The sequence below is a fragment of the Pezoporus flaviventris genome, unplaced genomic scaffold, assembly GCF_033815535.1.
Source record: "Pezoporus flaviventris isolate CSIRO_AGI_PZ_B2104156 unplaced genomic scaffold, CSIRO_AGI_Pfla_v1 ptg000045l, whole genome shotgun sequence".
Classification (NCBI taxonomy): Eukaryota; Metazoa; Chordata; class Aves; order Psittaciformes; family Psittacidae; genus Pezoporus; species Pezoporus flaviventris.
The window spans coordinates 27069114-27094888 of NW_026892593.1; the positions used below are offsets into that span (position 1 = coordinate 27069114).

General features: G+C 40.7%; 1 long non-coding RNA gene across 1 annotated transcript; it reads left to right on the top strand.

The window, feature by feature from the left end:
• Positions 1 to 804: 804 nt before the first annotated feature.
• On the top strand, positions 805 to 23496 carry LOC133276381 (uncharacterized). Its single transcript, XR_009745859.1, has 4 exons — positions 805 to 1210; positions 3568 to 3622; positions 22246 to 22377; positions 22846 to 23496. It is a non-coding gene; the product is annotated as an uncharacterized LOC133276381 (long non-coding RNA).
• The last annotated feature ends 2279 nt before the right edge of the window (positions 23497 to 25775 follow it).

A 25775-nucleotide genomic window follows, 5' to 3' on the forward strand; every position in this document is an offset into this window, starting at 1 on the left:
CCCAGAGATCCTTCCAACCCTGGTCCTATGATCTAGAGCTGTTGGATTCAGCCAATACAGAAGACACAGGCCAGACTATGCTGTCTAAGTAGTAAAGCAGTTTAAATATTGGGGAATAGAAAAAGGAGATGGAGAGTTGGAATGAACCACAGCGGTCTTTATACTGACATTGGCCACCTCACAGGTGCCTGGTGGTTTTACTGTGTATTTAAAACAAAATTTGTGTTAGATTAGGGGCAAGATTTAAGTTTTTGCAAGGTCAGTTTGTACTGTCCTATTTTGGTTTAGCTTTTCTCTGTGGTGTGAAGCACAGAGCAGCTGCTTCTGGGGAGCTCACCTGCTAATTTTTGCCTGTTTGATTTGTTTTGGCCTTATCCATAGGCTCCATAACTTTTCAGCTATATGGTCCTTCCTAATCTGTGTTTAAAAGTTAGCTGAATCTTTGCATGGCCTCCTGAAAAAGGTTTCTTATGGATTTAATTCCTAGGCATTTTCTCTAGCTGTTTAGCTCCCTCTGTCCTCTGTACCTGGGCTAAAATGTTATCCTTATATGTAGGATTCACACCCTGCTTTTGAACACAGACTTCTCCATTGGGTTCTTCTAGCCTAGTTATCTCCTATGGACTAGGATAAAATCAGCAACTTGACTGAGATGAAAAGAACAACGTTTAATTTAGTTTACAATGCATGTAAGTAATCCCAGTCCTGTTTCTGAGATCCACTGCTGTGCCTTGTACTCCCTCCCACTGGAGCTGGAGTCAGTCCTGCTAGCTTCAGTGACATTTGGAGCAGCTCTTGGAAAACATCCCCACATTTTCCTGCCATGGATGATTGTACTCTGCATTCCAAGTGGTCGCAGATAAATCTAGTTGTATTCTAGAAACAGTGGCAAAACTCCAACATTTCTCTAGTTCCAAACGAATACTCAGAAACCCAGTGGTCCTTTGCATACCTATTTCCCAGTCCCAGCAGGCATTAGACTCCTACCTGTATGCTTATGATGCTACTATGGATTTTTCACAGCGCTTTCCCCAGGAGTGTGTCCATTTCATTGCCTGGAGGTGTTTCTGTTTCGACAGGAGATACTGAGATTGAACATCCTTCTGTTGTCCTCACTTTGAGAGATGAAACAGCTTTGAGAGCATATGTCTGATCCCACATCCACCGAGACACTTGATGATTAGCCGTTTCATAAGATCAACCCAGATTTGTAAGTACTGCACAGAAAAAAACCTTGATGAAGGCAATAAATATTATTTTGGGTAAATATCCATGATAATTTTTAAGAATCTTTTGTTCTTATTAAATCCAATTTACTTAAAAATTACACTTTGAGAGTCCAGGGTGTTAGAAGTTAAGGATAATACACCATACCATTTGTCCTTTTCCTTCTCTATAATGGCACAAGTGTAAATCACAACCCTAACTTGATTAGCTTTTGTTTCACTGTGTTACGGTTTTAACATTATTTAAACATAGTTCGTTATTTAACTGTGCAGAAGATCTTAATCTTTTACTTAAATGTAAATTGCAAAGTACAATCGCTAAACAAATTGATTGAATACCATTGATTATTCATCAAATAATTGTGGCAAATCATGTAATCAATTATTCATCATCCTCAGAGAAGAATAGATGACATGAAGAATAAGCTGTAATTAAGATAAAACACTATTCGGTTCTGTACTGATAATTTCTTTTGAAATTACAATTCTTGCAATTAAATCAAATTGAAATTAAAATGTGAGTAGCCTGATTGAGGCACTGAGTAATGATTGTACAAAAGTGTAATCTGCTAGAGCCTATTCATGTATGGGGACGCAGATGACATTTGCTGCCTGAAATATTTTCTATTTTTCCCCATGCATTACTTCTGTCTAATGCAAGGATGCTATTATGATTATAGATTTCAGTCTCCTCCATTATTATGTGACCGATGCACCAGTTGCAAAAAGCAAAACACATTCTTAAAAACAAATTAAACATTTAATTCCCATGCTAGGTTTATCTTTAGCCTAATTTGTTTGTGCCACCCAGAATTTAGATTCAAAATGAACATGGATAAATTTACATTGCTGTAATGATTTGGTTTTGCAAATCTTATGGAGTTTTGACTTTATTAATATATTTATTATTTCCACGAATACAGGACCTGGCCTTCTGGACATTTGAACCAATGGGAATTCTCCTTTTGTCTTCAGCCACGTAACATGCCTAGGAAAAGTATCTCTAGGAAACACTAAAAACATCAGCATTAGGTCTTCATCAAAACTACTGTTAATGAAACAATTTCTCAGTCAATTGGACTCAGGTGAAAGTAAGGTCTCACCTTGACAGCAGTCACCAACATGTGCAGATGCTGTCTTGAAATAGTATTTTTTGACTACCACACTAAGAGTGAAAGGAATGAAATAGTCTTCCACCTGAAGAAGTAAACTTCCACCTGAAGAAGGTCACTAATGTAGTAAATTTTGTTTGGTTTTCATATTAAAAAAATATTTCAGAAGGATTTATAAAATTAGTATATTTCTTATCATTTAGGGTGAACTATTCTCTAGAAGTATTCTCTATGCAAGCTATATAACTGAATGCAGCTATTAGCTTCAAATAATAACTTTGCATGACATTGTTTTGATGCTGATAGGATGGGTGCGATAATAGAGTACAAATATTTAGGTAGATTTAAAATTCATATACTGGGAATATGCTTTCAGGTATCATTAAGACTATGATTTAAATATGAGTTGTCTCACAGTTTCCTAGGTCTTTTTGCCTCAATAATATGCATTATGACAATCAGTTCAGAAGCCATAAAGGCAAAACTTGCAGGTAACATACACATGGAAAAATGTATTCCATTGCCTAAATAGCCATTACTTTGACAATGAAAAGGGGGAACAGAATTCAATCAGACTTAAATAGAATTTTAGATAGACCTCTAAAGTGCGACAGAAACGATAATGTCATCAGAAGTATTTTCTCTCTCTGCTAGATGAAACACATTTTACTGTGTCTTTATATTGAGTATCAACAAATGAACGATTTTCAACATTTGTTGAAAGTAATTTTGGAAGATAAATATGAAAAAATGAGACACAAACCAAAGTAAAGCCCACTCAGATTCGTAGTATTGAAAGCATGCAATAGATTTGCTTTCCTTGTTTTAAATGCATATCATATTTTCAGTATTTGATGTTTATTATTCAAATTATTTGTATTCCCACGTATGAGGCTGCATGATATTGTTTCTGCATCTTAGTGGGTAAAGGCACTATGCTGCTAGTTCACACAGACAAATTTAAAATTCTGCTTCCTTTAGCAGTTCGAAATGACTTTGAAAGACATTTTCAGAAAACATTTGAGTCGTAAAACATGGGAACATGGGAGTTCATGGAAACATAAAAGTTATGAATAAATAAACTAAAGGATGTTTTGTTTTTTTTTTTTTTTTTGAGATAGTAAAGAGCCAGAAACCCAACAGAAGCAGAGGAGGATGATGAGTGGGCCGCATTTCTGAAAATCAGAAATGTTGACAGAATTTGAATGCTTATTCTTTTCCTCCCCAAGTATTTACCAGATTCAGGTATCGAGTAACTTCACCGAAGCTGAACCTGAACAGTTGGTAAGTAAATACTGATCTATTTTTCAGGTTTCTTCTCTTCCATTGAGTGTCACTATATAATTTGCCACAGCCCTGACAGCTCCCTTTAGCACTAAGCCTCTTCTAGGTCTAGTTAGAAAGGACTGTTGCCAAATGTTGTAGTTTTTCATTCTCCATCCTGTATGGTTCATGGTATATTAATTGCCTCTGTGAAGTGTCAACAATTAAGTAAGCTGAGGTACTGGATGTAAAAAGGCATCGTTCCTTTGGAAGTGTCATCTTCTCAGGCACTGCCTATCTGTCAAGGTTGACATGTGAAAATATGTCAAGTCACCTCAGCTAAATATGCCTTATATTTCTTTGTTTTCATTTAATGTAGTTAAGCTTGATATAATGGAAAATCCAGAAAGTTAAAACACTGGAGTCAGCGAAGGCAGATTTGGTAAACTCACACTGAATTATCTGGCCAGTTTAAGCTATTTGGGAAGACAATTTCTCAGGACTGCCTGTACTCTTCAGATTGGTTTGAGATTCTCTGCAATACAGCATGGTTTTATTCTGTACATTGTTTAGTCGCATCAAAGGAAAGCACATGAGTCATTGCACTTAAAATTGGGTACAAGAATTGCAGAATCGCAACTTTTTGTACAATCTTTTGGCACATTTCTTTTGTACTTAAAATCCAGTGTTTTCTGTGCATGTGTTAGTTGGGATCCTTTTCATTCTTCTCATTGTGCTGATCTGAGAAATCTGCTCACCCACAAAGTCCTGTTCTTTCATCCAGCAGCAAAACTGTATCTTAGAATGTAACTGGTGGGAAATTTGTCAGGATTGGTTAGTACTTGTCAAATCTATGTCAAACCATGGCGATATTTCACTGACCCCTAGTTTGTGGTTTATCAAATGTAGCTAAACACACACACACAAAATGAAAACTGATTTTAACGGGGGGAAAGAGGGAAGAAATGTCTTTCATTTCATTTTCTATTCTATATAGTTTTGAAGTTAAGACTTGGTCAAAGACATAGCACACAATACAGGGTGAGGAGAGCAGTCTCTTCAGAAAATTTGTGTCTGCATTGGTACTTCCTAAAAGGCAGCCTCAGCTTAGAAAATCAAAGGGGTGCATGCCAATTGGAAGAAGTTGAGGCCCAGATCCACATAGCTGATTGTGGAGAATGTGATTTCCATCTTCAATACTGGTCACCAGAACACTAACCTGAGGCTTGGCTGCCTTGTTTCTCTTCCATCCACAGCTTAAGGGCTAAAATTCATTATCCCTTATATTGCAGAGGAATAGCCTGAAAACTATGCTGGAGAAAGGGCGCAGGGTGCATGGCAGGAAAGTAACCATTCATCTGACCAGGGAAGGTTAAGAGAGAGTGGGATTGAGGACAAGCAAGGAAATAGAGGTATAAGTAAACCCAACTGGAGATCTGGGATTATCTGCCTTCCCAGCACTGTTTCTTATTTTAGTAGTGACTGTTAATTCCTGCTGTATGAGCATCCTGAAGTTTGAGACGTGGAATAAAGGATTACCTTTGGCTGGGGGCTGCCCTTGCCCATGGGCAGCACAGTCACACCCTAGCTTTGCTCTCAGCATCACAAGTCTCTCTCTGTTTGCTGTGATGATGATACAGCTTTGACAGCAGCAGCGAACAGTTTTGCTCTCCCTTATTCCGTTGTTGCTCTACTCAGAGAAATTCCTTCATCCTAGACCTGTCACTTAGCCAAGTGCTTTAAACAAGAAGGTATTAAGTAAATAATGGATAATCACTGCAGGACATCTTTAAAATCATGAAAAGTGGGCCACTGAGAGCCAAAAGGACAGTTTAAGTGTTTAAATCCAGATGAGGTTTCAGGCGGTCCTTGTTAAATCACTTAGGCATCTATCTGGGAGCTGATTAGAAGTGAGGTGGGCTCTCATTTTTACCTTGTTCTATGACATTTTTCTATTAGGTTCCCTCCCCAACATACCATTCATTCCCACACCACCTGCTCACTTAGAACCTCTGCTGCTGCGTGTATCACTGTCAGGAGGTGCCCACTGGGACCAGGGCTCTCGTTTAACAGATTCCATTCCAGGACAAGAGCATCCAAAAAGGAAGGATGCAGCACTGTATCCAGAATGGGTTTTATTAGTCTGACTCCTATGAGCAAAAATTATGAGCTCTCTGAAGTCTGATTTACTGTTTACAGAAATGGGGTGGAAGAGAAACATGCTCCTTTTTGTGTGTGTTTGACAAACAAAAGTGAAATTTGAGGTGCAGGGTAATATGTGAGTATGTACAAAATGTATATGAAGTAATGGGTGCAGTTGGTACATTAGTTTGGATCTGACAATCACCCAGAGCCTGCTGGGTTTCTCACCATCACCTTATCTTGTTCTGTTGCTACTCCACTCAGCAGTAGCAAACTTCTCAACTGTTACTATTCCATAGACAACCTGTTTCTCCATTCTCTCCCTAGCATATTTGAGGCAGCTGTCTCTAGATTCTTAGGTTTCCTAACTCTCCTGAGTGTTTCATCCTGATTTCATGTAGGTCTTCCACATTGTTTCTCTGAATCTTACGGGGACCTCTGCTGCCTGGATGTTCTTCATAATCTCCCAGATACTAAAATATAGGACAGGCCATCGCAATTTGGGATGCAGCAACACTTATCCCCTGCTATTCTTTCTTTAGCCTTACTCAGTAGGCTGGACCTCATTTTAAACACAGTCTGTGGAAGTATTCATTGTGCTTCATAATGCTGACTAGGTAGGATTTATAAACAAGTAACCATTCTTCCTCTTTTTTACCTATGCAAGGCTTTAGTATCAGAAAATCAGTAGATTACCACAAAATAGACGTATAGGAGCTGAGTGCATTGGAAAGTGTGCAAGTCTATCCCATGTAAAGTTCAAACCCAAACCACACATTCACCTCAAAACTGAATTTCTATGCGGTACATGATCTTTCATATAAACCACTGGGTATGCCTTAACTCATAACACTCGTGTCATCCTGCGCAGTTTTCATTCCAGGAACTTGATCCATTCTCTGTGCCTAAAAATGCATTGTTTTCATTTAGATTTCCTCGTTTTCTCACTGGTTCTGGGGAACTCCAGTAGCCGGTTATAACTGAATAGTATAATTACAACTTAGAACTACGATAATCTGTCTCAAAAATCAAGGCCAAACTTCAAGCTTGTCTCGAGTGTGAAAGACTGATTAGTTGATTTTACTACTTGAGTAGTGAACTGTAACTGTAATTGATAGCTGCATGTTTAACTACAGCTTGGTCACTGGAAATAATGAGAAACAGTGATAAAGTGGATGTTTTATTAAAGGGAGTGCCACGGAATTTCTAGTTGAAGAGATAAAAGAAGTCACTGGAAAGCAGCTCTAGACACAACACGTCTCCTGCTAGGGTGATTGAGTATGTCCAGCCTGACAGGCGCTGCCCAGGACCAGTGAGAAGAAACATTGTCGCCCCATTTTAAGACTTCTTGGTACTTAGAGCATGTCAAAGAGACACCGAGGTCCCAGTGGCATAAGATGTCGCAGCCCTTGCATGCTTTGCAGTCCTGGCTAGCTGCCTCTGCCATGTCCCAAGCAGCTATGGGGAATCCAGTGAGGCTGCTGGGAGCAGCCCACAGGGCTCCTTCCCTCTTGTGCATGAGCTGATGACATTTTATGTAGGAAGGTAGAGAAGGGAGAGCCCCATGTTAATCCCACAGGAGGGAAGAAGAGGGGATGAGGAAAAGACCCAGAAGTTCAGAAGGACTGTGGTCCTTGCTGCCCCATATCTGCTCTTCTCATCTGTATCAGAAGGCATCTGCAGGAGCCCCCTTCAGGACAAGGAGGAGGGGAGAGAGTGAACCCTCCCTGGACTGACCCCATCAGACATGGAGCCTCCAGTGCTGCAGAAGGAGCAGGGGTGATGCTAGGTCAAGAAACAGATGTGAGGCTGAGGGATGAACTGATCTATAGCTGGAGAGTGTGTGCATGCTTTTGCTCTCTAGGCTGAGCTCCTTGCAAAGTTAAGTTGTAGATGTGGGGCTGAAGCCACTGAATTGATGTGAGGGAGAAGTAACACCCAAACAAAGCCACTGTGACCTGACCACATGTAGGACTCCAAGGTAGAGGTCTTGTAAAGAACTTCTAAAAGTATTTCTCAATGTTCTCACTATTTTAGACCTGGCAGCACTGTACATACTGTATGGATAGCTGGCAAGGGGAAATGTGATCTAAAAATATGATTTAAACTTTCTAATGAAAAATGAAAAAGCTGGGAAAAGTGTGTAAGGATTTAGGAGCTCATCACATACTGGCCTGGGGTAGGAGTCATGACTTTTAAGATCTTGAGGTTGACGGGAGTAGGCAAATATTGATTCAAAGCTCCAGGGTGTAATGTGACAGGCAAACAACCCTTTGAGATCATTAATATATGTCCTGGGGAAAGGAGCACATGCTACAGGTTTTGGAGAGTAAGTGGGAACATCCACTAATTGTGTTTTCCTTCAGGTTCCTGTAGGAATAGGGTTTTGTCTTCTTTTATTTTTTCTCTTTTTTTCTCTTCTTACCAGCTGGTTTCTATAGGCAGGCCAGGCATTTTAAATTCTCTGTACAATTATAATGCAGCTGTAGTTCTGGGAGATATCACTGAACACACTTTTTACCCTGCTATTTGAGTTAGACTGGAAATGTTGGTTTTTGGCATTGCAAAAGAAACCCAAGTAAATCCTTGCGTATGAGATGTACCATACACAGTCCTTGAAATCACAAGGTTTGGGAGAGGAAGCTCTGTTGGAAGACATTCAGCTGAGACATAATACCTGCAATAAATTTTATTCTCAATTTTTCTCAATTTCTCCCTCTTTTCCAATACACAGCTTTGATAAGAAAGGATAGGACATATAATTACCCATTTTCTTTCCCTCTTCTTACATTCAGACTTATAAAAGCAATACATTTTGGAAAGCCTGCAATGTGGGAAAATAATGAAACATTATGCCTGTTTAGCTAGAAAAGGATGATATTAAAAATCTCTGAATGCTCAGATGAATTCTCAGCCTGATCTAAAACAGAACAGAAGGAAAAAAAAAATCACCAGAGTTTCATAAATTCTAGGTACAGCTTTGACAGAAAATGTGGTATAGGGGCCAGATCATGTGCTTTGCATCAGGGAGTCAGCAGTTTCTGGCCATAGTATGGGCATATCTGTTCCTAGAGAGAAAGGGGTGTGCCTGGGATAGTCTTCATAGGATCAGAGAATCACAGAATGGTTTGGGTTGGAAGGGACCTTAAAGCTCATCCAGTTCCAACCCCCTGCCACAGGCAAGGTTACCTTTCACTAGACCGTGTTGCTCAAAGCCCCGTCCAGCCTGGCCTTGAACACTCTTTTGGGGAGCTGGTCCCCTGCCTGCTGTTCTGATCTCTTGTGGCTTAAGTAAACCTGGAAGAACATTTTCACAATTAAAAACTACGCTGTTAAAAAGCCAGGAGTATTCCGCTTCTGGTTTTTTACCAGCTCTCGCTGTTCCTAGCTGATGTAAGGCTAGGTGTGTGGTCTGCAAACGCAGCCAAGGATCTGGCCTGGCGCGTCTGACTCTGGTCCGAGTTACACCGGCATATGCAGCGCAGGACCAAATCCGCTAGCAGAGCTGCAGTAAAGCTGGATCAGACTGCTCTGTGCCAGAGCTTTAAATAGCAGGAGGTTAGAGCAACGTGGAGAAATAGCTGCCTCCAACTGCTTGTCCCCCACCTGTGGTATGACCAGGAGTAGATGAAGCTCCCTGAGCAGAGCTGCCCTGAACTCCTGCTCCTGCAGCGTGGGACAGAGCTGTCTTTGTTGGTGGGTCACGGTGCTGCAGTTACAAGAGCATCCTCTGTTAAAAGGAGTAATTTCCTCTCTGTTTTGGCTCCTGCGGCTCTTAAGAGTTAATGTCCTGGAATTAGATCAGTTCAAAAAGAACTTGATTGATGAGGGACTTGCACCTTTATGACCCAAAACCAAACCAGGACTTAGTCTTTGGTCAAATGCTACATTTGTTATGGGAGATTTTTCAGTTCTCAGATTCAATCTAAGTCTATGACTTTCAGCTCATGCACGGCACTTCCATAGCACGGTAGTGTATCAGCAAGTTTATGGACCCAAGCAACCTGAAAATAAGAGCTATATGTTGCAATAAAATATTGGCATGAAATGTTCTTTTCTTCTTTCTTTTTGTTTTAATACAGGCTCCAGGTCTTTTGTGTTTGACGTCTAAGTAAGATACATGATACTGGTAGATGCTAAGTATAAACTTTAACAGATTCGTATTAGCTAGAAAGTATGTAAAAAAAAAAAAGGCAGTACAGAATGTCCATTGAGTACAATGGAAAATCCTCACGATAAATCGATTCCCAGATTTCTTCCTTACTGCTGTTAAGAACAAGTGGTTTGAAAGACCAAACTCCCCAAAACCCAGGGAAAAAGCCTATTAAACCAGGGTGGGGAGAACTGAAATCAATCTCCTCAATTAATCCTCTGTTTGGACTCCTTTTAAAGCTTTAGCACATGTTATTTTTCTTTAAAGGGGGATTTAGTACTTCGGCAAATGTTCCCACATATCAGTGAAATGTAAAGTCACTTCTTTACTTTTTCCATGGCCTTTCCTGATTAATGAGGAAAAATATTTTTATTTTGCATAAAGGCCTATTACTTCCTGATAATTTTCATGCTTGAACCTGATCTCTGGTAAACTCATATAAATCAGGAGCAACTTGGTTGTAACCAGCGAAGTAAGATTAACATGGGAGCAGAGCTGTACCCATAATAGTCTTGCAATAGATCTCTCTTCTCTCTTAAATTTCTGCAGAAGAACGCAAGCCAACAGCATGAATCAAGCATAATTAAGAGCAGAATTTAGCCTGAAAGGTTGTATGTAAGATGACACGCATTGCTGCGGCAGCACACTGATGTCACACACAAGTTTTTGCTTTCTTCCTGCACCAATGAGAAGATCCATGAGTTGTGGAAAAGAAAGCAATCATTCAGGAGCAAATACAAAATCAGTGATGGAACAGTGTGGAGAATACACAGTATTACTGAGCAAGTAGATTGCAGTTTATGTTACTGGTGCTTTTTGAACCTTTGCTCCTGTACCAAGCTCTTTCTTCAAGAAAAATAACATGAAAGACAAAGCTGCAGCAAAGAAAATACATTAACTTTTGCAACGGTCTCATGTGTTTTCTTGCTATTTAAATGTAATGTTTATCTAATAAATAGTATTTCAGTGTTAAACAGTAACTCTCTGTCCCATTTTGAAAGTCAGAGCGTCCTTCAGGAGCTGCTATGATGCCTTTGAAAGCAGTTTTTCTCTAATGAAAAGACATACTATGTCACTGGAACAGGGTCCCAAGGAAGGCTGCCCACCAGTTTCTGCCTCTGGGTAATCTGGCCTCAAACACAACCCTGTGTCAATCTTTCTCGCTTGCTCTCTTTCTTCCTGGTCTGGAGGAAACTAAACAGTACCTTGGAAAGAAAATTGTGCAAGACAATACCACAGTCCAAAGTCAAGCCAGTAGTTACTGTGTGAATAGGTTTAAAAAAATTAATGTTTCCTATTGCTTTTTCATAGGGAAAAGTAGAATTGATTTTTCAGACTTTCAGGTCTTGCCTACTGAAGTATAGTGAAATATTCATTACTTCATTAGGGCTACTTACTTGCTTAAACCTATATGTGTGCTTAAGCATGTTGTTGTACTACAACAATTAGTGCTGTATGTGGTACCAACCACTCCACAGAAAACAACCCTAAAATGAAATTAGTATTCTGCAACTGTGAAGTTTAAAAACAAGCTTCTCTTCTAATTCTTAAACAGAGGAAATTAAATTCATACTTTCCAGTGCAGTTAATCCTGAGCTGTTTGACATATTTGAACATTAGCCATTTGCACTGGGGTATAAACTGAGTGTGGCTTTCAGAAATGCACTATTCCTATAGGCTGTTGATCCAAATTGGCTGTCAAAAGTTATCTGAAGAATTTCAGCAGCTGACCTGTTTTATCATGGCCACCAGCTGCTAAAAGCTGTGGATGGTGATGAGAGCTTAGGTGAGAGAGAAGAATATGGAGAGAAGTTAAAAGACAGGAGGGCAGAGAAGCTCTTCAGGTCTTTGGCCCTCATTTCTTACTCATCAAAAGGAAAGCGTGGCTGAGCGATACCTACTCAGTTGGGCACTTAGGGAGGAGCCATTCAGGGAAAACAGGGTAATTATAAACTATGGTATTTATTTTAAGCAAATGAAATAAAGGGTTTACACATCATTACTTGTGTTAAACTTCATAATCCAGAAACAACAAGGATAAAAACTGATTAAACTGTGGTTACTCAGGTTAGGATTTGTCTCACAGGACTTTAGATAGCTATGTTTATGGTAGCCAACAAACTCCACTTAACTACTGGAGAGAAGGAAGCATGAGAGTAAGATTTACCTGGCCTTCATTAGCTGAGATGCCTATTTCTTTCTGTTAATGGTAAAGGGAACATCGATAACTAATCCAGATATAGTTAAATATGTTTCATTTAGTGAGCCCTGTTCTCTTAATTTCTAACTGTGGATTAGGTAAGGGAAGAATAAAGAAGTTAACTGTTGTAGATTCCTCAGCACGTTTTGATTTGAGATTCCCAAGTCCCTGTAGTTTGCAGGACTTGTATAAAAGGTCACCTTCACTGCTCATAACATGATTTTTATTACCAGAAAAAGATAATAACTTAGGGCAACAAGAGAGTACCAAAAAAATTCCAGGTGTTCTCTTCTTCCACTGCCTCATGCTTTTCCCAAGATGCATTTTTAATTGTCTTGAACTGGGCGAAAAAAGAGTGTGAGAATGAATGAAGACAGTGAACAAGACTTGCTGAGCAAGTTTGAGATGTGGCTGAATGTGAACATATATTTTCTGTCACCAGTGTTTCTTTTACTCCTTCTTGTCCACTCCAAGCAAGGGGAATGCAATTGACTTATCAGGGCAATTCTGAAATAAGTCTCCTGATTTATATGACTGCAGCACTGCTCTTTTGCATCATGAAATTCCTGTAGAAATGTGGAAAAAATGGGTGAATACTTACTGGCAGCAGGGATGGCGTACTTGTATCTATTATATCAAGTCAAAAAGTCCTAGGGATAATGGTGGCCTGATCTTTAGTTTTATTTTCGTGTCGCACAGAGGAGGGGACGGAGCATGGGAATGGGACGGTGGAATTCCTGAGGTCTGGACTCCTTTTGGATGCTGAGTCTGTGGCCTCGGGCTAGTCTGGCCTTTCAGTACTTCAGTGACTGACACCCTATAAATACACAAATAATAGATAGGAACAACTTAGGTCTGGATTTCATCCTGGCCTCAGAAGGCATGAACCCAGGAGCTGCAGACAGTAGTCTCTTGACAATCTGCCTTGTGGCCTGTGAGCCACAGTACTGAGTGCTGCAGTCACTTTCTGTCTTATTCTTAAAATACCTATGAAGCAAGGCTTAGAGTGGTACATCATCCCTTTGTCCACCTTTTCTCATCAATAAAATGGGGCTAATAGAAATAGTTTTCTTTCACCTGTGCTTATTTACAAGACTGACAAGATTTAAATCAATGACAGAATAAGCAATAAGCCATTATCTTCCCAAAAGTTCTCTGAAATCAGAAGTGTCAGTGTGGCAGTGACCAACAAAACACTACATGCCAGATCATGAACATGTTCCACTGGTGAAGAGATGCTCACACAAGGGGTTGCAGTGAAGACAGCAGAAGTTCACAAAACTATTGGCAATTGAGAGTAAAGGGAGCACAGTGTGGTCATGTCTTACTGCTGATGTTAGAGCAATGTTAGCGAGGAAAGACATCTCATCAGTACCAAAGAACTGTGAGATTAAAAAAAAAATAAATAACTATTTAATGACAGATGAAATTGTGAAAGAAATGTAGGGAAAAAGACATTATTTAAGATATCTACCAAACCAATGCAAGAGATTTTGCTATAATTATATAGCAGGTTTAATAATAGATAAATTCTGACATTATGTTGGAATTAATTGATGTAAAGCATCGGTGTGTATTTCTCCCTCCCTCTCTTGCTGGTGTTTGAAATTCGGAAGAATGAAAGGAGCCTGATTACTAATTGGGAAGAGTTCAGTAGGTTACATTTTCTGAGGGAGTTGTGCTTCCATGAACTCATTGTGGCCAGATCCTCTCATCCTAGCTCAGACAACATTCCCAACAAAACTCGGCATTAATGTGCTTCAGTATTAGGTCTTGTCTTTGTTACCTGCCTCTGCCTTTGGGGTCACTTCAGGTTGTCTGTAGCTCCAGGTGAGTGACTCAAATAAGTGTGTTTCTTTGAAGCTGCAATGCAAAAGGGGATATATAGTGGATTACAATACACTACACATAGCATAACATCAGCCAGCACATACTAAAAGAGCTGACTGTAAGCTGCAAAGCCCAGCCTGAGACTCAAAGTTCACTCAATCTGGGTAATGTCAGTGCTGAGAGGACTGATCCGGTGTTGTGTAACTTGTGGAGCACTGCACTGAGGCTCAGCCCAGGGCGAGATCAGGAACAGCTAACCTCATGTCCTCCTGCCCTCGGCACATCCCCAGCTACATGAGGAAGGCTCATGGGATGGCACCTTCTTGTGCAGCTCTCTGGGGTAGCACAGGGCAGTGGCATGTGGCTTCCCTAGGCATAGGACGCTGCATGTTCTGTCTGGATCTCACCTTGTTCCATGGGAGCTGGCGTCTTCTCATCACCCACAGTGCAGCACAAACTGATTAATCCCCAAATTCCATTGCTCCACAGGAAAAAACAAGCAACAAATGATAAAATGGTTCTCTCCAAGCTCCTGTCCAGCGTGTCTGTGTCTGTTCTATGGCATGCATTAGAGAGCAAGCCCTGCTAATGTTTGCAGATCCATGTCCGTAGTGCTTATTGCTTGCACAAATATGCCCTTAATGAGAGCTGATGGCTTCACTGTGAATTCTTTATCTTATGTATCAACACAAAGCAATCACATTGAGGACTTAGGTCCATCCCAGGTTGCTCTTAAGGACCACTTCCAGTCAGAGATCTCTAGGGCTTACTGACGTAAGTAGTCTTCTTCTGTAAGAAGCAGAGGCTGGTGGCTGAGAAACTCTGATCCCTTGGAAAGTGAAGGCAGGACATTTGTTTGCCGAAAGGAGAGCTGCTGGTTCACTGTGTTTGATTTGCAGTATCCTGCTGAAGGAATAAATGTTCAGAACTGCCATCATTATTATGTGCTGCTGGTTGAAGTTTTCACTGTATCAGTAGCCATGGAATGCATCTGAAAAGGCTAACAAAAAAAGATCTTTGCTCCCAGCCAGGACAAGGATAAATAGTGGAAAGAATTAAAACCTGCTTGAGTTTTCCTGAAACTGGTGAGGTAAAATACAGTGGCAAAGTCTGTGCCAACTGTTAGCTCTGGGTGTGAGCAGGATCTGAATCTGAGTACAGACAGTCTTGTTGTGCGTGGTCCTCCTTCATCTGCATCTGGGCAGAAGGGCTTTCCAGTGCTCATGCATCCCTGACTGAGTGACACTGCAGCCACTTCTTCAGGCACCGGGGGAAGCTTATGAGCCTCCCTACAGGACAGTGACTGTTATCAAGTGAATTTTGCCCTATGCAGTTCTGTATATCTCCATGTATATCTCTAACCCTTCCAGATCTCATCAGCAATGTGTTTACACTACAGCTGTGGCTTCATGTAGTGCAGCGGGTGAAAGGGCTGGTTGTACATATTAGCTTCATAGGAAAAGGAAGGTCCATCACTGTTCCAAGTGGGCACCCCTGAGTAATCCATATTCTTCATGATTCATCTTCAGATGTGAATGCTGCCAGCTAGAGAGCAAACTTTGGATTTACACATACTTCTCATGGATGTAATTCTACTGTATGTGGGAATGATAGAGGCTATTGCAAGAATCATAGAATAAAATCATAGAATCATAGAATAATTAGGGTTGGAAAGGACCTTAAGATCATCAAGTTCCAACCCCCCTGCCATGGGCAGGGACACCTCACACTAAACCATCTCACCCAAGGCCTCATCCAACCTGGTCTTGAACCCTGCCAGGGATGGAGCATTCACAACCTCCCTGGGCAACCCATTCCAGTGCCTCACCACCCTAACAGGAAAGAATTTCCTTTTTATATCCAATCTAAACTTCCCCTGTTTAAGTTTGAACCCATTACCCCTTGTCCTGTCACTACAGTCCCTAATGAATAGTCCATCCCCAGCATCCCTATAGCCCCCCTTCAGATACTGGAAGGCTGCTATGAGGTCTCCATGCAGCCTTCTCTTCTCCAGGCTGAACAGACCCAACTTTCTCAGCCTGTCTTCATACGGGAGGTGCTCCAGTCCCCTGATCATCCTCATGGCCCTTCTCTGGACTTGTTCCAACAGTTCCATGTCCTTTTTATGTTGAGGACACCAGAACTGCACACAATACTCCAGGTGAGGTCTCAGGAGAGCAGAGTAGAGGGGCAGCATCACCTCCTTCAACCTGCTGGTCACACTCCTTTTGATGCAGCCCAGGATACGGTTGGCTTTCTGGGCTGCAAGCGCACACTGAAGCCAGCTCATGTTCATTTTCTCATCCACAAACACCCCCAAGTCCTTCTCCACAGGGCTGCTCTGAATCTCTTCTCTGCCCAACCTGTAGCTGTGCCTGGGATTGCTCCCACCCAGGTGTAGGACCTTGCACTTGGCATGGTTAAACTTCATGAGGTTGGCATCAGCCCACCTCACAAGTGTGTCGAGGTCCCTCTGGATGGCATTCCTTCCCTCCAGGGTATCAACCGAACCACACAGCTTGGTGTCATCGGCAAACTTGCTGAGGGCGCACTCAATCCCACTGTCCATGTCAGCGACAAAGATGTTGAACAAGACCGGTCCCAACACCGATCCCTGAGGGACACCACTTGTTACTGGTCTCCAGCCGGACATTGAGCCATTGACCACAACTCTTTGTGTGCGGCCATCCCGCCAGTTCTTTATCCACCGAGTGGTCCATCCATCAGATTGATATCTCTCCAATTTAGAGACAAGGATGTCGTGTGGGACAGTGTCGAACGCTTTGCACAAGTCCAGGTAGATGACATCAACTGCTCTACCCCTGTCCATCAGTTCTGTTGCCCCATCATAGAAGGCCACCAAATTGGTCAGGCAGGATTTGCCCTTAGTGAAGCCATGCTGGCTGTCACCAAGCACCTTGTTGATTTTCGTGTGCCTTAGCATGCCTTCCAGGAGAATCTGCTCCAAGATTTTGCCAGGCACAGAGTTGAGACTGACTGGTCTGTAATTCCCCGGGTCATCCATTTTCCCCTTCTTGAAAATGGGGGTTATATTTCCCTTTTTCCAGTTATCGGGAACTTCACCTGACTGCCATGATTTCTCAAATATGATGGCCAGTGGCTTAGCAACTTCATTCACCAGCTCCTTCAGGACCTGCGGATGGATCTCATCAGGTCCCATGGGCTCGTGTACATTCAGATTTTTAAGATGGTCTCGAACCAGTTCCTCTCCTACAGTGGGCCCAAGGTCTTCATTCTCACAGTCCCTGCATCTGCCTTCCAAGACTTGGGTGGTTTGTTCAGAGCCTTTGCCAGTGAAGACGGAAGCAAAGAAGTCATTCAGAATCTCAGCCTTCTCCAAATTCTGTGTAGCCAGTTCTCCTGAGAGCTTCCTGAGGGGGCCTACATTCTCCCTACTCTGTTTTTTATTTGCTATGTACCTGTAGAATCCCTTCCTGTTATCTGTAATACCTCTAGCTAAGTTTAATTCTGACTGGGCCTTAGAATTCTAACTGGGCCTTAGAAAAAGCTCTTGTCATATCTGCTGCAGTGTCTTGAAGCTTACCTGGAGTCTACCATGGTCTTTGTGTGATACCCTGAGTCACTGAAGCAGAAGCAGATTTGGGTATAGATTCACACTGCATGGCGGAGGACCTCTTCCCAAGGTTGCTAGAAAGAGTAATATGCTACATAATCTGCACATCACTTGTGTCCACAGTGGGAGTACTGTTTCCCCTCTGTGCTATGAGGAACTGCTAAGCTTAGCATAAGGAGAGAAATGCAGTTACAGCACACATGCCTAACATTAGAAAATGATTCTTGAGGCTTTCTCTCACTGAAAATTAAAGAAAAAACAACCTCAGGCTCTTGAGACAAACACTTTGATGTAGCTTGGAAAATAGCAGAAAAGCTGCTCTGAGTGCTGGGCAACCCACCAAGAGTTCATAAGTTAATAGGAATCAAGAAAGCATTACTGTAAGCAGCATTTCTGTTTTGAGCCTTAAATTAAGCATACATTTTCCATAATGAAGAGAAATGCATGCCTGGGGTTTAAAGACAATGCAAAGAAGGTTATGGGAACAGGACATCATAGGAAAAATTTCCCAATTATGCCTTGTGCTTCCCCACATTCTAACAGCACCAGAAACATCAACAACAAAAGCCAAGATGCTGAATTTTCCTTTCAGCAGATAAAGAAAGTGTTAGGTCTGTGATTGTGATTTATGGCCATTCTAGTGAATAAAGTGGTCTGTGGACTCTGTATTGAGTAGTGGCCCTTGTCAGCTGGAGGGCAAACAATATGGCACAGCTCAAACCAGGGTGTTTTTCCCCTCAGAACAGAGTGGTTCCTCCTACATTGCCAATTAAGAAGAATGCTTCATAAGGACTCTCATCCGGGAGAGAAGAGTGTAAGCTGCAGTGGACAGAGATCTGTTAACAGCTAGACAGAATGGACAACCACGTGCAGGCATTTCAGCCTGGTCCTGTTGCAGTTACTAGCATAAATCAGTAAAAACTGAGACCATATGATGAGTCTCCTACAGTCGCATTTGAGATATTTACTGATGTGCCCCATGGAAAGTCTTTGCCTGACATCCTCAGAAGGGTTTCCTGAGGAAGAATGGAGTTCACTGATTCCATCTTTTTTTTTAATTTATTTTATTTTGTTTTATTTTATTTTTATTTTTATTTTTATTTTTGGATTTTGGGTGACCCTGTTACTGTACTACTGAAGTCACTCACACTGTTCAGTGTGGACAGCCTCATAACGTCCTGTGCAATATGAGCAACTATTTTATGAATAGGGAATCAGATGCAGAGCAGGAATTTGTAGCTACATTGTCAGAGAAGAGTATCTGGAGGATCAGTTTTTAAAATTGGTTGACTTTTCCTCTGCATTTGTTCATCCTTTCTAATTCTAAAGAAGATAAGAATCTATTAAATCCATGGAGATGTTACCATTTCCAAAGGCGTGCAGAGCATACTTCAATATGTTTCTGGTGATTTAATCTCTGGCTCAGCCAGAAAAGCTTGTACTATATTTTCAATGACTTTAACAAGGCAACCATATTTGAGATGAAATATTTCTAATGAATTGCCTAAATCAATAAATGTTTCAGAATAATAACTTGTGAGAATTCTTCTCAATGAGTCAGAACATAATCACCTCAAAGTGACTGTTACTTGCACAAACTAGGGATCTATATCTGAGCAGTGTGGATATAAGGTAACTTTGGGATGGAAAGTGGGCCTAGGTCTAGCCTCAAAAGAGTAGAATGTATTCTAGAGATCCAGTTGCTGTTTCAAAACCAAACAAATTGGTCTGCCTGAGAAAATGCTTGTGAGTATATATGTGGCTGTGTGCTGTTTTAAAGTTTGTTTGTTACCCCTGAAAGATGGCAGTGAATAATCCCTATGTGTGTCAATAATTTCATAGTCAGTTTTGGGATAGAACACTGCTATGTTCTTACAAGCTATTTAATTACTTTAATTTATCATCTCAGCTACTTAGTCAAATGCTATTTGCAGCCATGAAAGAGGATAGGGGCTGGTGGAGGTTCACATTTATTTGACAGATCTAGATTTTGTGGTTTTCTAGATGACAAATTAGTCTGACTTTTGTAGTGCTCTGGCAACTGTAGTGATCCAAATATAGTTTCCTGAATTCCCAGCACCTTGTTTTCCTTAATGCTCTTCTTTGTTTGAATCTTTGAAGACATCTGTACGTAATCTCTTCTACAGGTGTTCAACTGTGGTCTCATGTGTAGAGACCAAAGGAGGATTTGTGTTGAGCTCATGTACATCTTACCCATTCACAATGTGCTAGATAATGTCTTTAAGAAGTTCACTCACTCATAACCACACCTGATACTTGGGCTAATGTAAATGAGCTTTCAAAAGCATAAGCAATGGTTTAAGATTCCAGCACTCAGGATGTTATGCTGGCTTTTTATATCACCAGAGACATCACTAACATGAAAACTAAAATTTATTCATGTTATGCAGCCACTCAAAAGGAGTGGCATGATAAACAAGGGCATGATACACATTCACTTTTGTTTGATATTGGCCAACATTTTGTCTTGCATCCCAGCTTTCTGATGTGTATACAGCTATTCATAGACAATGGCAGAACAGCCTCCTTCATTACATTAATCCTGATGTTTGTATCTGACAAAACTGGAAGCCTCTTCCAAATTATATTGCATCATTCATCTTTGAGGTTTATTTCTTCACAGTGTTTCAACATTATCTGTGTAGTTTGGAACCTGAATTGTAAGAGAAAGTAGAAGCTTGGTCTCCACGTGTGTCTTAGTGTGTCTGCTGTCTGCAAACCCATATGAGTAATGAAAAGAGGGCCCTCTAGAGAATTTGTGATGGGGGTTTGATTTTATATTGTTTATATGAATAAATCCTGGTTACCAAAGATATTATTTTAATACTTCTAAAACTAAGAAACCTGCTTGGTTTAAAGTCTTCAGAGATGAAACCTGTCTGACTTCAGATACAATGAGGTTATTTAGGTAAAGGTTTTTTATCAAACATTTTCCAGTAAGGGAACTGTTTGTAAAGGAACCAAGATTTTAAACCTCATCTGAAAATCTATGTGGGTGTATTCACTAGAAAAAACAAATCCCCCTGTAAGTATGGATATATGAAATCTGTTCCTTAGGTGTATTTATTTGTGTTGTTTCAAGATTTGCTAGGAATGGAAATGAAACCTTTAAAAATGGTAACTAATTCAAAAGCCACCAAGATTTTGTCAGAAGTGTTCATTTCTGCTGATCACACAATAGCAATAATGCATTCAAAATATTTTCTTTAGTGGGCTTACCCCTGGGGACCAAGGAAACCTTTGGCTTGTGGTCTATTGTGGACCAAGGATAAACAGACTAAAATGGTCATTTTGGTCTGATTAAATCTGTTTCAGAATAAGAGTATGAAATCTATGACTCAGCTACTGGTTCTTTGAACAAAAGAATAGAGAAAAATTGCTTAAACTAAAGTGCTCAGAAGTTGTTATGGTGACACATTAAACTATCTGGTCATTCTGGTTTGGATCCAGAAGCAATTAAAGGTGTAAGGAAGGTGTGCTCCCATTTTGGAGCACTTCAAATCAAACTTTGTGAGCTGTAGCTGAGAAATACCTTTACAATGGGGATGGGAATTCTCACAATAAAATAAAACACAAAATTTACACTGAAGTAACTTATAAGCTATGAAATGCCAAAATTAAGATCCTTGTGCAATGTTATCTCACTTCCTTTACTGTGCCCTTTGTGTGTTTCTTTTTACACGATCACACACCTCATTTAGCAGATGTACAGCAATCACTGAATGGGAACTGAAGTTTTCCAAGGAAAGGTCTTTTTTTTTTGTAGAACAGCAAGAATAGTGCAAGGAGGTACCGAACAGTGCCTAAACAGTGTGGACTGATCTCTGTCACACGCTACTGGGGCAGTTGCTCTGCTAAGTGCATAGAGGCACCAACGGCATCTCTGTGACCATGAGATGTGTATGCATATGTGTGTATGCATGTGCATATACACAAATATATATTTTTACTATGCTCTTTCAGTGTAAGGAGTCTGAAATGTGAAGGCAGTGTTTCAGACTCGTGTTCTTATAAGGTGATACTGAGGGTGTCAGCTGTATGCTTACATGTGATCATGTACTACGTGGCTTGCTGGGAACCAAACCTATCACAGTAAGCAGCAGTTCCTGGAATAAACTATCCCCAGAGCTGCACCTGGCTTTTGCTTTATGAAGCACTATTTTTTTGCACTTGAAAAGTGAACCAACATATAAGCAGTGTGCATAATTGTGGGTCTAAGTGATTTGAGGAATCCTCTGCAATCCCATGAGACCAATGCTAATTTCCCATTTCTGATAACCAGTCTGAATGACTGCTGAACTCAGCTGTCCCTGTTGAGTTGGGCAGATCTTCTTTTAACGAAAAATTCTCTATTTTCCTAGAAAACTGACTTTTACACAACTAGATCCACCTCTATAAATGTGCTTGTCAAGAAAAATGGTAAAATAACTGAGGAATATTCACATAGGAAACTGCAAGCTGCTCAAGAGCAGCAGGAATCCTGTAAATTGCTCTGTATTTGCGCTGTGCCATGAACCTTGGGACCACATTACTGGCTGATCCCAAAGTGTTGCTGTATTTGTCACCAAGAAATTATCACAGCAATAAGATGGTAGTGACTCTGGAGGTAGTGGCAGTGGAGTGGATGCTGCCATTATTTGTGCTGTAACCCCTGTGTGGCTGAGCAGGGGATTTAAACACTCATATGTCATCCTAATGGTAAGCCTGTACATGAGCTAAAGCATTTTTAAATATGAAATGGAATGCAAGAAGAATACTTGCAGCTCCCAAGTACAGCTCAGTGTACGTGGGGGAAAAATGTATTAGGACTTGAGATCCTAGCAGAGGCAGTTCCGGTAATGCAACCCATGTATGGCTTTGATTTTGCAATTCTGGGATCAGGTATAGGTTAGATACTGGAAAATACTGGAAGTAATTTCTATCTAAAATAGATAATTTGGGGGCAAAAAAGGATTGGTTGCATAGTATGTCTGAAAGGTAGGCAGCTATCGAAGAAAGAAGGGGATTGAAGAAGCAGACACCCCTGTTAGTCATTCTTAGAGCTCTAAAGCAGCAGCCTTGTCCTTGGCTTTGATGGATCTAGGGACAGCTCAAAATCTGTCTTATAGTCCAATAACATTCCAGCCCAAGCATGTGTAATCTCCTCAGTTAGCCTGACCAGCTCCTCTCTTTTGGGGTTGTAATAACGTACCTGAGAAAGCGCACACATGGTTTGGCTGCACAGGAGTCAACACTCTCCAGTGTGTGTACAGGGCAGAAGAGGAAGAACAAACGAAGAACGTGCCTGTTGCTGTCTGTTTCAGCTCTCTGGGAGCAGAAAGAAGGGACGAGACATGGAAGGGTTCGCGGTCAGGCGAGGGACTCAGCTTAAGACCCAGCGTCTGGCAGAAAGCCCAAGTTTCAGATTTGTGAGAAACTGTCTGGGGGAGAGAAACATCTTTACACTAGATGTGAAACAGGAGGGCCTGAGGGAGGGTTGGAGAGGAGCCCAAGAATGAGCACAGCCTGCTGCAGTCATCGGCTCCAGCCGGGGCCTCCCTTCTTCCACTCACGTGAAGCTATTTCTATTGTCATTAAGCCTTAAAAAGCTGTTTGTGTGTCTGGGTGTGCACGTGTGTGTGTGCGCATGTGTTTGCAGAAGTGACATGTTTAACTTCAGATCTGACAACGTGCCTTTGGCAGATTCAATGTAAAAATTAACTTGCTCTCTGCCTCTTTTCCTTCTTTTTTTTTTTAGGAATAAAACAAAACCAGATTGAGCTTTTACACTTAAAGCCCTAAGAAAATCATAAAAGTGAATTATGGGGTGAGAAATACTCTTTAAAGGAAAGCTTTACACTGGAGTAAACTTGGAACATTTATACATAAAATATTACATATAACATTTATGTGTATAAAATCTGCTGAACTGGCCAGTTTCTGACTATTACATAAACTTTATGCATTCGAGAAAGTAGACTTTCTTTCACAGAAAATAATTTGTTCTAGCTTCTATTATAAAATAATAATCCCTTGGTATTGACACTTGATGCTATTGTCACAAGCTGTCTCCTCTGTGTACTGTTTGGTTTGAATAATTTGTCCTTTGCAGACTGAGTGTAAAGTGCATTGGTCTAGCAAGCTAAAAGCATGATGGAAACAAGAAGAAAAGAGATAAGGCAAGGAAGTGAGCACATACTCCAGACAAAGGGCACACACAGTTTTGGGGTGCAGAACTCAAGTCTAAACCACTCCTCCTAGTTTGGAGAGGGAGTCTGGGTCTGGGCAGCTGTACAGATAGTGAGTTCCAAAACTTAATCTTCTTGATATAAGGCAGATCCCAGGTTTTATAGCCACTCGTTGAGACACCTCAAAAGAAGGGACCAGGAGAGGGTTCCCAGGGAAGGCAGTGGGCAGCAGCACAGAGCTGGTGACCGGGGAAGTGTTGGGAAACCTTTGCCAGGAGAGAGCTCCTGGGGCTGTTGCCTTTTCTCTTGCTCTTCCCTGCTCTTGCTGCCTTGCTCCCACCAGCCTGGGGCTGACACCTGCAAGGGACGTCCCAAGGGAGGACTGCGAGCAGCAGCCATGCTTCTCCCGGTCCAACAGACAAGTATCTTCTCCTGGGGCGGTTGGACCTCCCTGGAGATGGTGCATTGACTTTCCAGACTCACTGGACTCATACAGGCACTGGACACACATTAAGTGAACAGACCTGGAAAGAAAAATGTCCTCTGCTGTGTGCAGTGCTATCCTGATGAGGACTGAAAGAGAATGAAAGAAAATGCAGTAGATACCAATGCTGTCCCTTAATTCATGTCTGTCTGTTCTCAGATACCATAACGACAAGGTCTTATAAAAGCCAGTGCAATGTAGAATAACCTGAAAGAGCATTTATGTGGTGTAAGTAGACATTTCTTAGCCTATCTGTAGAAATACTGGCTATTTCTGCAGGTCATCTAGTAGTTGGGCTACTCCACAACAATTCATATGAGATCTCGTTCTGCAAATCCACTGCTTGAAAGCTATGACTTGTTCTTGTAGAAATTATTACCAAATGGTCTAAAAAGCAGAGGAAAAACAGAGGCTGTTCATGCAACTGTAAGCTACAGAAGTGTTAATTTTTTTCTTACTCTAAACTGGAACAGAAACTAAGCATTTCAGTGCCCTCAGAGAAACCCAGCATATATGATCGTCTCTAATTGTCTGCCAGGGAAAAGCTGTGATTATGAAGAAATCACTGATCTAATCCCATAGTAGCTTTTCCTAAAATACTATATTTCCAAAATACTCTTGTTTTCTTTTTACTTCTCTAGTACTGCATTGTTTTAAAGAATTGCAAAATGCCCTTTTCACAATGAAACTAGCATCAACACTGGATTAACAGAATCAAGGTTTATATCCTGGAATGATAGAAAGAAAATAGATGAAAAATTTAATTGAATTGCAGATGTTATGTCTAGAAGAGCAAAATACTCTGAGAGTAATTGAGTAAGTTTCCATCTACACTAAGCAGAGATTTTAAAAACAGAATACATACGGAGAATGCAAATGTGCAGAATGCACACATCTGTGTTGAATGTTAGTTTCCAGTGGTATCAAGGAATACACATGTTTTTCTTAGATTTTAGAACTTAGTGGTATCAGTGGAAATAAAATAAAATGTCTGATTATATTGCTGAAGTCAGCAGAGGAAGAATGCAGAAAGATCTTTTTCTTCTTCCTGAGAGACATCTATAATAAATCATTAGTGGTATATTAAAAAGTAGCTTATAGCCATGGGACTAAGTGTCTTCCTGTTCACCAAAGAAGTAAGGAAGGAGGATATAAAATTTGGACAATATAAGTCTGATTTTGTGTTTATTTAGGGGAAACACAAAAACATCAAAATTACCTGTATGATGTTGTTCAGTCCCTTAAACTTCATAACATTTCAAACAACATTTGGTGGATAGAAAAAGAGAATATAATTTCTTTAGGGAATATTTGTGTTAAGGAAACTATAAATTATGTTTTCTAGTTTTCTAAAGCAAGCAGTTATTCTGACAACTGGGAACTTATGACTATATGCAGTCAGAAATAATACATTATCAAATTTTATCTTCTCAGGTAAGAAGAAATATAGAATTGCGGTTGTTATATTAAACCATTCATCTTATCATTCATTTACATTTCAGCTTGCAGCACAGAAGTCTGAATAACTAAGAAGATTTTAATTAAATCAAAGGACAAAGCATGGCAATTTAATGACCTGATA